The following is a 12,104-nucleotide window of genomic DNA, read 5'->3' as shown; positions in this document are numbered from 1 at the left end:
AATCTGCTGGGACTACCCCAGAGTCCAGCGAATTTTGGAAAATTACCGCTATTTCTCCCGCCATCTCTTTTAGTACCCTGGGATGCATTCCATCAGGGCCAGGAGACTTATCAATCCTTAGCTCCATTAGCTTGCCCAACACTACCTCTTCCCTAATAATGATTGTTTTCAGGTCCTCACCTACGTTCGTCTCTTTGTCAATTACTGGCATGTTATTAATGTCCTCCACTGTGAAGACTGATACAAAATACCTGTTCAATGCCTCGGACATTTCATCATATCACATAACTAAATTCCCCTTCTCATCCTCTAAAGGATCAACGTTTACTTTAGCCACTCTTTTTCGTTTTATATATTTATAGAAACTTTTGCTATCAGTCTTTATATTCTGTGCTAGTTTTTTCTCATGTTCTATCTTACTTTTCTTTATAGCTCTTTTTGTGGCTTTCTGTTGACCTTTAAAGTTTTCCCAATCTTCTAGTTTCATGCTGTTTTTGGCCACTTTGTATGCCTTCTCTTTCAATTTGATAGCCTCCCTTATTTCCTTAGAGATCCATGGCAGATTACCCCTTTTCTTCCAGTCCTTCCTTTTCACTGGAATATACTTTTGCTGAGCACTTTGAAAAATTGCTTTCAAAGTCCTCCACTGCTCGTCAACTGTCCCACCATAAAATCTTTGTTTCCAGTCTACTTTAGCCAAGTCCTCCCTCATTCTATTGCAGTCCCCCTTGTTCAAGCGCAGGACCCTGGTATTGGATTTTATCTTCACACTCTCCATCTGTATTTTAAATTCAACCATACTGTGATCACTCCTTCCAAGAGGATCCCTAACTATGAGGTCATTAATTATTCCTGTCTCATTACACAGGACTAGATCTAGGATAGCTTGCTCCCTCGTCGGTTCCATTACATACTGTTCAAGAAAACTATCACGGATACACTCAACAAACTCCTCCTCAAGGCTACCCTGACTGAGCTGGTTCGACCAATCTACATGTAGATTAAAATCCCCCATGATAATTGCCGTACCATTTTTACAGGCATTAGTTATTTCTTTGTTTATTGCCCGCCCCAATGTGATGTTATTATTTGGTGGCCTATAGACTACGCCTATCAATGACTTTTTCTTCTTAAGAGTTTCTAATTTCCACCCAAATGGATTCAACCTCATTCTCCATAGAACCTATATCATCTCTCAGCACCGCCCTGATGTCGTCCTTGAATTTCAGAGCTACACCACCTCCCTTACCTTCCTGTCTGTCCTTCCGAATAGTCTGGTACCCCTGGATATTTAACTCCCAGTCGTGACCAACCTGTAACCACGTCTCCGTAATGGCTACCAAATCATATTCATTTGCGATGATTTGTGCCGTTAACTCATCAACCTTGTTACGAATGCTATGAGCATTCAGGTAAAGTGCCTTTATGCTAGCTTTCTTACCCTCATGATTTCCAACATCTCTAATAATAACTCCTGAGTTATCCTTCCTTTCTGCTTCTTTCATAGTCTGCCTTGAACTTAAATCCTCCTGCACACGTTAAGCTGCTGCTTACCTTTTTATTTACCACCATACTCCCTGTTGTTTTCCCTTTCCCCCGAGTCACTAGTTTAAAGTCCTAGAGACCACCCTATTTATCCGTTTCGCTAGAACACTGGTTCCAGATCGGTTCAGGTGGAGACCGTCCCATCGGTACAGATCCCCCCGGTTCCAAAACTGATGCCAATGCCCCATGAAATGGAACCTCTCTTTCTCACTCCACCCCCTTAGCCACGTGTTTACTTCCCTAATATTCTTATCCCTAAGCCAATTTGCACGTGGCTCGGGCAGTAATCCGGAGATTATGACCCTCGAGGACCTGTTCCTTAATTTCGTTCTTAGTGCTTTATAATCCCCAAACAGGTCCTCCATCCTAGCCTTGCCTATGTTGTTAGTCCCAACGTGGACCACAACAACTGGATCCTCCCCCTCCCGCTCCAATATCCTTTCAAGCCGGTCAGAGATGTCCTGCACCCTGGCACCGGGCAGGCAACACACCATGCGGGACTCCCGATCCGGCTTGCAAAGGATACTATCTATCCCCCTAATTATAGAATCCCCTATAACTACCACTTGTCTTTTTGCTCCCCCCTCTTGAATGGCCTTCTGCACCATGGTGCCATGGTCAGTTGGCTCATCCTCCCCACAGCCCTTTTCCTCATCCACACAGGGAGCAAGTATCTCATACCTGTTGGATGAGGCCCTCCACTCCTGAACTCAGGATCCCCCTACCTGCCTCACTTGCAATCACACCCTGTTGTCCCTGATCACTAACTGAATTTGAATTACTTAATCTACCAGGTGTGACTGCTTCCTGAAACAAAACGTCCAGGTAACTCTTCCCCCTCCCAGATGTGCCGCAGTGTTTGAAGCTCAGATTCCAGATCATCAACTCTGAGCCGGAGTTCTTCCAGCAACCAACACTTGCTGCAGATGAGATGGGTGTTTCTTTCAGCAGGCTACAAACCCAACTGACTCAAAACAGTATTCAAAAATAAAACTCACTCTTGAGCACCATTAATCTGGGCATGTCACTTCTCTTGTAAACAACCCCCAGTCAGAAGGCACCTGTTGTTTACTTAGCTGAAGTCATGTGACATCAAGTAAATGTTTTAAAATGAGTCCTTCCAGCGACCCTTTAAAAAAAAAAGTCCAACATCTGTGGAATCACTTCAGTCCTCCAATGAATCCATCTCCACAATTCTGAAACACAAGTCCTCAAAAAATATTTTAAAATGGATGCACTTTCATAACAATACCCAACTAAAGGTCAATATATATCAAAAATAGCAGTGGTTCTAATACTGACTCCTGTGAGACATCACTGCATACTTCACTCTGAAAAACAACTATTCAGCACCACTCTGCTTCCTGTCACTTAGCTAATTTTGTATCTATGCTGCCACTGTTCCTCTAATTCCATGGTCTTTAAGTTTGCTAACAAGTCTATTATGCGCACTTTGTCAAACACCTTTTGAAACTCCACGTACACAGTTAACCTCATTCCTCTTATCACCCTCCCCATTACTTCATTCAAGAATTTGATCACCATTTCCATTTTGCAAATCTCTGCTGACTTTCATTTGTCTATGTGTTTCCAGATTCCAACTAATTTTGAGCTGGATCTTGTCTCCAAAATTTCTCCACTATTCCCACAGGCTAACTGGTCTGCAGCTGCACAGTTTATCCCACTCTCTTTTTATGAACAGGGGTGTAACATCTGCAATCCTCCAGTCCTCTGGCACCACCCAAGGAGGAGTGAAAGATTGTAGCACAGCGTCTGAAATTTCAAACCTTATTTACCTGAGTAACCTACGATGCATCCCATCATGAATGGGCTACTTTTCTATACTGAGGTCTGCCAAAATTTTGAGTACATCATCCTTGTTTTTCTTCTACTCAATACTGCTAATGCCTTTACTGCTACATTAGCAGTATCCTCTTTATTGACGGGTCCGGTCGTCGTGAAAAGCAGTATATTAATTCCATTCTTTTAATAGAAAACATGCATTTGATATGTCAATCATACCCTCTGCCGCCACAGAAGATATTTTTTAGTTCCTAATCGGTCCTACAGTTCCTTTTACCATTCAATAATGAATTCAATATATTAGCAAACACATCAGTCAACAAGAATCCTTAACCTGTCCCCAGGCAACTTCCACTGCTGGCGAATATTTTTCTTGAGATGTGAATAATGTTGGTAAACCTGCACTGAAGACCCACCCCTGTTGCCAATTATCACGTGTGGAATGATGGTGGTCAAAGGCCAACCCAACTGGGAACCGCACCTTCCTTTCGCTGTAAGGGATTAAACAGATCAGATCCCCATTCCCCTAGAACAAAACATCAGCTATTTTTTTTAAAAATACAAATTTCAGCTCATGAGCTCTGGGGTGTTCGAGGACTACCATTAACCACTGCCGCCACTCCTGCAGCCACCACCACCACCTGACAGAGGCACTTCCGCTGGTGCCTCGGACCGTCACTTCCGGCGGCTCCGCGCCTGCGCCCTGAAGCTGAGCGAGGGGGAGGCAGTGTGGTTGATACTGGAACCACCTGATTCTTGGCGCCGGTCACTGTTTGTTTAGCCATAGGTAAGAAGCTTGGCCGGCTGGCCGGAGGTTGGTTGGTGTCGAGCTGCCAGGCGGCGGCGTGTAAGGTCGAGCCCAGAGGATCGAGCTGCGGGTAGGAAACAATCAGCAAGATGGGGCCGGCTGGTGTCTTGTTATTTCGGAGTTGTTTCAAACATTTTAATTTTCGGCAGTTAAATCAGCAAGACGCCTGTAATGAAATGTGGTGAAGCTGTTCCGGGAGCGTGGGTGGAAGAGGAGGAGTGAAGTTGTCTTGGAAAAGGGGGAGCAGAGAGAGGAAGCTGAAAAGGAAGACTGACTTACATTTATGTAGCGCCTTTCACGATCTCAGGATTTCACCAAGAGCTTTATAAGTTTACATTCAATGAAGTACTTTTGAAGTGTAGTTACTGTTGTTATGTAGGAAACAGCAAAGCGATAATGACCAGTTTTGTGTTGTTAATTGAGGGATAAATATTGGCTAGGACACACTCCTCCTCAAAATATAGCCATGTGATCTTTTACACCCACCTGAGAGGGCACTCAAGGCTTCAGTTTAATGTCTAATCCAAAAGATGGCATCTGATAGTGTAACACTCTTTTTGTATTGCACTACAGTCTCAGCCAAGATTTTTGTGCACAAGTCTCTTGAATGGGACTTAGACCTTGGTACTGATGGGGGTGGGTGGCAGGAAGCAGGGGAGGTTGATGGTGAAGCTGGTCTGGGAAGAAGGGAGTGGATGAGGTTGAAGCAGTTCAGGAATGGCAGGGGAGAGAGGAAAAGTGGGGGTTAAATTCATACCAGAAAGGAGGGAATGAATCTGTTGCAGCGGGTGAGAGGGGATGCGGGTGGTGAAGTTGACAGTTGCCAAAGTTGATGTGCCATCAGTAGTGTCTGCCTCCACGTGTAAGAATCTTGGGAAGTTCTGCCATCATCTGTTGGAATGTTCTGTAACCACAAATGCTTGTTGGATGTTGTGTTGGGTGTTTCTTTTTGAATATTTCATATAATAAAGCTGACCTAATGCTACTGCCGTGTACTGCTGCTTTAATCAGCCAGTTAATCATCTGTAATCTTCTTTCCTCTTTTAGCTAACGTAAACAAAATTAAAAATGAATTGACTGTAGCCTAACAAAGGTGTGTGTTGTATTCAGGGGAATGGAAAGAAGGTAAAGACAAGCAAAGAACAGTACAGCTTGTGGGTTTGAATTTGGTAGATTTATATTAAAGCTCAGTGAGGTGGTTAATGTCGCAAGTTAAAAGAACAAAAAGTTTTCATTTATGTAACACCATCACAACCTCAGGATATCCTAAAGTGCTTTACAGATAATGTAGTACTTTTGAAGTGTAGCCAATGGAGAAAATGCGACAGTTAATTTGTGCACAGTAAGGTCCCACAAACAGCAACATGGTAGTGACCAGGTAAATATTGGCCAAGACACTGAGTTCTTTGAAATGTTGCCATGGATCTTTTAGGTCCACCTGAGGGTAGACAGGGTCTTGGAGGGTGCAGAAAAAATTTACTAGAATGCTACCAGGGATGCAGGACTTCAGTTACATGGAGAGACTAGAGAAGAAGGGATTGTTCTCCTTAGGCAGGGATGGTTAAGATGAGATTTGATCGAGGTTTTCAAAATCATAGAGTTTACATATTTGTGCCATCACTAAGGCTGTTTCCACCTCCGTAAAATTGCCCAACTTCATCTCTGTCTCAACTCATCTGAAACCTTACTCATTCCTTTGTTACCTTTAGGCTTCACTATTCCAATGCACGCCTGGCTGGCCTCCCACATTCTATCCTCCGTAAACTTGAGGTCATCCAAAACTCTGCTGACCGTGTCTATACTCGCACCAAATCCCATTCACCTATCACCCATGTGCTCACTGACCTACATTGGCTCCCAATCGAGCAACATCTCATTCTTGTTTTAATAACACTCAGGAAGCTCGACGCCATCCAGGACCAAGCAGCCTGCTTGATTGGCACCCTATCCACAAACATTCACTCCCTTCACCACTGACGCACAGTGGCAGCAGTGTGTACCATCTACAAGATGCACTGCAGCAACGCACCAAGGCTCCTTAGACAGCACCTTCCAAACCCACGACCTCTACTAACTGGAAGGACAAGGGCAGCAAATGCATGGGAACATCATCACCTGCAGGTTCCCCTCCAAGCCACACACCATCCTGACTTGGAACTATATCGCCATTCCTTCACTGACACTGGGTCAAAATCCTGGAATTCTCTTCTGAACAGCACAGTGGGTGTCCATACCCCACATGGACTACAGCGGTTCAAGAAGGTAGTTCACCACCACCTTCTCGGGCATTTAGGGGTGGGCAATAAATGCTGGTCTAGCCAGCGACACCCACATCCCATGAATGAATTAAAAAAATCCTTCCATGGCCTCGCCCCTCTCCGACTCTGTAATCTCCTCCAGCCCCATAACCCTCAAATATCTGTGCTCATCTAATTCTGGCTTCTTGAGCATCCCAGATTTTAATTGCTCCACCATTGGTGGCTGTGTCTTCAGTTGCCTCTGATCTAAGCTCTGGAATTCCCTCCCAACACTCCTCTATCTCTCTTTCCTTCTTTAAGACACTCTTTAAAACCTACCTCTTTAATGAAGCCTTTGGTCATCTGACTTAATATCATTTTATGTGTCTTGGTATCATATTTTATTTTATAATGCTCCTGTGAATTGCCTTGGGATACTTTATTGCATTTATATAAATATAAGATGTTGGTTGACCAAGTAAATGAGAAATTGTTTCCAGTGGCAGAAGGGTCAGTAAACAGAGGACACAGATTCAAGGGTCTGGATTTTGCAGTAGTAACGATGGCGAAACTGTCACTGGTGCATGCATTGAGAAGTGTAGAGGAGAATATCAAATTAGGGTTTCTGAATCAGTGATTAGAAAATACGTTCTGTTCATAATAAATATCAATGAAAGTTTATAAATTTCTGGGCAAACTGACTTTCAAAGAGTTGGTATGTTTATGGAACAAATTGGTTCTGTAGATTTAATGGTGAACATATGAATAATCTGAGTAAATAACTAGCTTAAATCTTGGTTGGGAGTAATTAATTATGAAGAAAAATCATGGAGCACAGCAGGAAGCCATTTGGCCCATCCTTTCTGTGCTGGCTCTTTGAAAGAGATATTGAATTAGTCCCGCTCCTCTGCTCTTTTCCTGCAGCCTTGAAAATTTTGCCTTTTCAAGTATTTATCCAATTCCATTTTGAAAGTTATTCTTGAATCTGTTTCCACCACCCTTTCAGAGGCAGTCCATTCCAGATCACAACTCACTGTATTTAAAAAAAAAAAATCCTTACTCCCCTCTGGCCCTTTTGACATTAGTCTTAAATCTGTTTACTGACCCTCCTGCCAGTGGAAACAGTTTCTCCTTAATTACTCTTTCAGAGCCCTTCAAGGTTTTTAAACACCTCTCTTAAATCTCTCTCTTACCTTCTTTGCTTGAAGGAGAACAATCCCAGCTTCTCTAGTCTCTCCACATAACATAACAGAATGGGACTAGGGATGCAGGACTTTAGTTAAATCTGCACTGCACTCACTCCAAGGCCTTGACATCTTTCCTAAAGTGTGCTGCTCAGAATTGAACATTATGCTCCAGCTGAGGCCTAACCAGTGGTTTATAAAAGTTTAGCTTAACTTCCTTGCTTGTGGACGCCAAGCCTCTATTTATAAAGCCAAGGATCCCATGTGCATTCACAACTTGTTCTACTAACGTCAAAAATTTGTTCGTGAACCCCCCGATCTTTCTCGTTGCAACACTTTTATATTTGTGCCATTTAGTTTATATTGCCTCTCCTCATTTTTCCTTCCAAAATGCATCAAGAAGGAGAATGCTTTGAAGTTCATGTGGGCTTATTTTTGCATTTGAAAAAAATGCAATTGTGCTTAATCGTCTGAATGCTTCCCTGGAAAAGTTTCCTCGACCTTCCCCATCTATCTCCCTTACTACCACAAAGTGATTCATTTTTGTGCACAGTTCATTGGATCTTTCATATGACGCATCAGCCGAGTTGCTGATAGCACTTCTATGTACTGGTTGTTCCAAAGATAATCCAAATGGCTTTGCACATTAGGGTACTGTGATAGATTAGGGCATTTGAATCTCTTCACTTACTTTCTCGTAGAAGCGCAATTGTACACTGCGATGTGTCATAATTAATAAAACTATTCTAATTTTGTGTTCACTTAGAGACTGAAATTATAAGTGTGCTGTATAACCGTAGCAGTCTTAAAAAAAAACTTGAGTTTCTGACCCTAATTTCTGATGTGGAGAATAGTTATAGTCCTTTACTGGAAGGATGTTGCAACTTTGAAGAGTGTTCACAGCCCTTGGGTTGTGAATACCAAAGATTCACAATACTCTGAGTGAATACATTTCTCCTCAACTCAGTCCTAAATGGCCAACCCCTTATCCTGAAATGACACTCCATTCAGGGGAAGCAGCCTCTTTGTATCAACCCTCTTAGCCCTCTCAAGATCTTGATCAATGAGATCACCTCTCGTTTATATTCATTCATGGGATGTGGGTGTCGCTAGCATTTATTGCCCATCCCTAATTGCCCTTGAGAAGGTACTGGTAAGCTGCCTTCTTGAACCGCTACAGTCCTTGGGGTGTAGGTACACCCACGGTGCTGTTAGGTAGGGAGTTCCAGGATTTTGACCAGTCTAAACTCCAGAGTATAGACCCATTCTACTCAATATCTGCTCATCGGGCAACACTGATCCGAGGAATCAATCTATTGAATCTTCGTTGTACCCTTTCTAAGGCAAGGATCTCCTCCTTTAGGTACAGAAACCAAAATTGTACACAGTATTCCAGGTGTGGTCTCACCATAGCCCTGTACAATTGCAGCAAGACTGCCTTACTCTTGTACTCCAACACCTTTGCAGTAAAAGCCAACATAGTATTTGCTTGCTGTACCTGCATGTTAACTTTGCATTTTGTGTATCAGGATGCCCAAACCCCAGAACACCAACAGTTAATTCATGATTTAAAAAATATTCAGTTTTTCTATTCTTCCTACCTAAGTGAATGACATCACATTTCCCCACATTTTAAAGTCAGAAGTCACCCTCTGTATCCATGGTGCCTTATCTCTCTGTTTTCCCTGCAGCCTTTGACACAGTCAACCACAACATCCTTTTCCAGCACGCCTCCATTGTCCAGCTGATTCAGGCTGCCATTACTTGGCTCCACTCTTGCCTTTCCAGAGTAGCTCTAGCAATGGCTTGTCTTGGCCCAATGATTACTTCTGGAGTACGCTCTTCATTTACAAGATGCCCCTTGGCAATGACATCTGTAGACATGTGAACAGCTTTCAAATAAATGTTCACAACACCCATCTCTGTACACCTTTTCCAACCCTTCCACTGCCTGTCTGTTGTCAGACTGCCCAACATCCAGTCTTGCATGACCTGCAGTTTGCACCACAAACACTGAAGACTAAAGCCATCCCCTTTAGACCCCACCATAAACTTCATACCCTTGCTATTCAGTGACTCAGAATGAACCAGACATTTCTTTATCTCCACTTTCAATTTAGTCCCAAGCTGAACCTCATCACACCACTGTCTACTTCCTCTACCCATCCCGCATAACACCACACAACTTCATCTTTGTTTCAGCCTATGTGCTGCTGAAACCTTCATCTTTGCCTTTGTTGCTTATAGACTTGACTGTTCCAAAGCTTCCCTGACCACGTTGCCATTCTCCGCCTTCTCTAAACTTCTGATCATCTGAAATACTGCAGTCTATATCCGATCTAGCACCAAGTCCCATTGCCCATCATCACAGTCCTTAAAGACTTACATTGACTGCTGGTCTCTCAACTTCTACAATTTGAATTTTCATCCTTATTTTCAAATCCCTACTAGCCTCTCCCCTATCTCTATTACCAATTCCAGCTCTTTCCTTTTGTTGTTTTTCTCCCACTCCCCCCTTTTCACTTGGTTAAAACCTATTACATTTCTAACTTTTCCCAGTTCTGATTCAAGGTCACAGACCTAAAACGTAAACTCTTTCTTGCTCTCAACTGATGTTGCCTGACCGGAGTATTTCCAACATTTTGTTTTTGTTTCAAATTTCCAGTATTTGTTATATTTTGCTTTTGTTAGTGAGACTTATTGAGGCTTTGTGACTTAATTTGAAAGAGAGGCGTTGTTATTTGAAGTTCCACAATCTGGTGAAGTCTGTTGTTCTACTTCTGTTTAATTTTAGTTTTCAATGTGGTTGTAGTCCAAACTAGACTGTTCTGTCCATTAACTGGAGAGAACAGGAATTTATGGTGGGAATCAGTATTATCTTGTGTGCACCTGATGTAAAAAGATTCATTATTTGTTGTTTGCCTGCTATTCCAGATTGTGTTTTGGTTGTTGGGGAACGTAGCACTTGCTATGGAAATGGATTTTTGCATTGGCCATGAACAAAAGTAGCAGGATTGTGCCATAACAGTAACAAAAGCAGGAACTTAAATCAATACGAGCAGCACAGAACAAGTGAGATATTAAATTGAGTCTGATGGAAAAAGTTATTTCATTTAGGAGGGTTTGCTCACATTTTGCACCTTGTTTTGCTGTTGTCAGATTTCCTTATATTTGAAACATTTTATGAATTTGTTTTAAAAGTTTAGGCAATTAACAGATTTTACACCGGTTTTCATTGAAACACTAAGGCTTTGTATAGTAAATAATTTTTAAAGTCCAGATAGAATGACATTACAGGAGAACTGGGAATTACCACAAAGGGCTGTGCTTCATAACTGTATATACTCATGTTAAAGCAAAATCATGATCGCATGATACTCCTTCATTTTAACATTCACTTGTCAGTGCTACCAATTGAGCCACGCTGACACTGTCTTCTTGAGTCAGCCCCACTCCAGGTTTGGTTTCTGGAGTTCATGCATTGCTGGGGGGCGGATGGGTGTCATCCTCCAGATGAGATACTAACAATTGTGTTAAACTATGTAACACAGTATTTCATCAAGATAACTGATTTATCGTAACTATGCCAAATTCAGGTTTTATTATATGGTGCTTTCAGGATTGAATTGACTGTCCATTATTCTGTGAAAATTATAAATGAGTGCCCTTTAATTTATACACCATAAATTGCCTGTGACATTGCCCACGGTCAGTTGATAAGAGTTGGGAGGGAAACATAAGTTCATTCCAAAGTCCCAACTACTGATCAGAATTGTTACAGGCAAATATCGATATTCGGCATTTCCATTTTAAATATTTACATATGTAATTTAATAAATGCTGAAAAAGATCTTGCAAAACCATGACACCTGGAAATTGGAGATGGTGTGTGCGTACAAAAGATTATATTCATAAGTTGAAGGTAGCTATCCAGTATTTAGCAATACTAGGGAATGGAGTGGGTTTTAGCTGCACTGGGGCTTTGTTTGCTATCCTGGACTTTGGTATCATGGGAAGAATGGTCCTCTGGTTGGGAAGAAATGAATCTAGGTATCTGATAGTATGGCAGGGGGTGTGTTTTGGGGTTTTGTAGTACTTAGTGTGGTGTTTGGTTCACTGGTTTAATGAAGGTGGAGGGTAGTACTAGTTTGGAAATTTCCAAGAGATCTGTGGAGGTGGGATGGTGATGACAGTGGAGGATGGAAAAATCCTCATGGGGCGGCACAGTGGCGCAGTGGTTAGCACCGCAGCCTCACAGCTCCAGGGACCCGGGTACGATTCTGGGTACTGCCTGTGTGGAGTTTGCAAGTTCTCCCTGTGTCTACGTGGGTTTTCTCCGGGTGCTCCGGTTTCCTCCCACAAGCCAAAAGACTTGCAGGTTGGTAGGTAAATTGGCCTTTATAAATTGTCACTAGTATAGGTAGGTGGTAGGGAAATGTAGGGTCAGGTGGGGATGTTTGGTAGGAATATGGGATTAGTGTAGGATTAGTATAACTGGGTGGTTGATGGTCGGCACAGACTCGGTGG

At 42.5% G+C, this 12,104-nt stretch overlaps 1 protein-coding gene across 4 annotated transcripts in view; it reads left to right on the top strand.

Moving 5' to 3' along the window:
• The first annotated feature begins 4,040 nt into the window (after positions 1–4,040).
• Positions 4,041–12,104, top strand: part of dnajc5ga (DnaJ (Hsp40) homolog, subfamily C, member 5 gamma a) — a 53,866-nt gene continuing 45,802 nt past the window's right edge. For 3 of the 4 annotated variants that reach the window (XM_068024096.1, XM_068024095.1, XM_068024093.1), the window contains exon 1: positions 4,041–4,135. The gene's annotated coding sequence lies outside the window, so the exon portion shown is untranslated. The other variant, XM_068024094.1, reaches the window with a different exon arrangement.

This window comes from Heterodontus francisci, chromosome 3 (genome assembly GCF_036365525.1).
Source record: "Heterodontus francisci isolate sHetFra1 chromosome 3, sHetFra1.hap1, whole genome shotgun sequence".
Classification (NCBI taxonomy): Eukaryota; Metazoa; Chordata; class Chondrichthyes; order Heterodontiformes; family Heterodontidae; genus Heterodontus; species Heterodontus francisci.
This window is presented reverse-complemented; position numbering and strand designations above follow the sequence as displayed.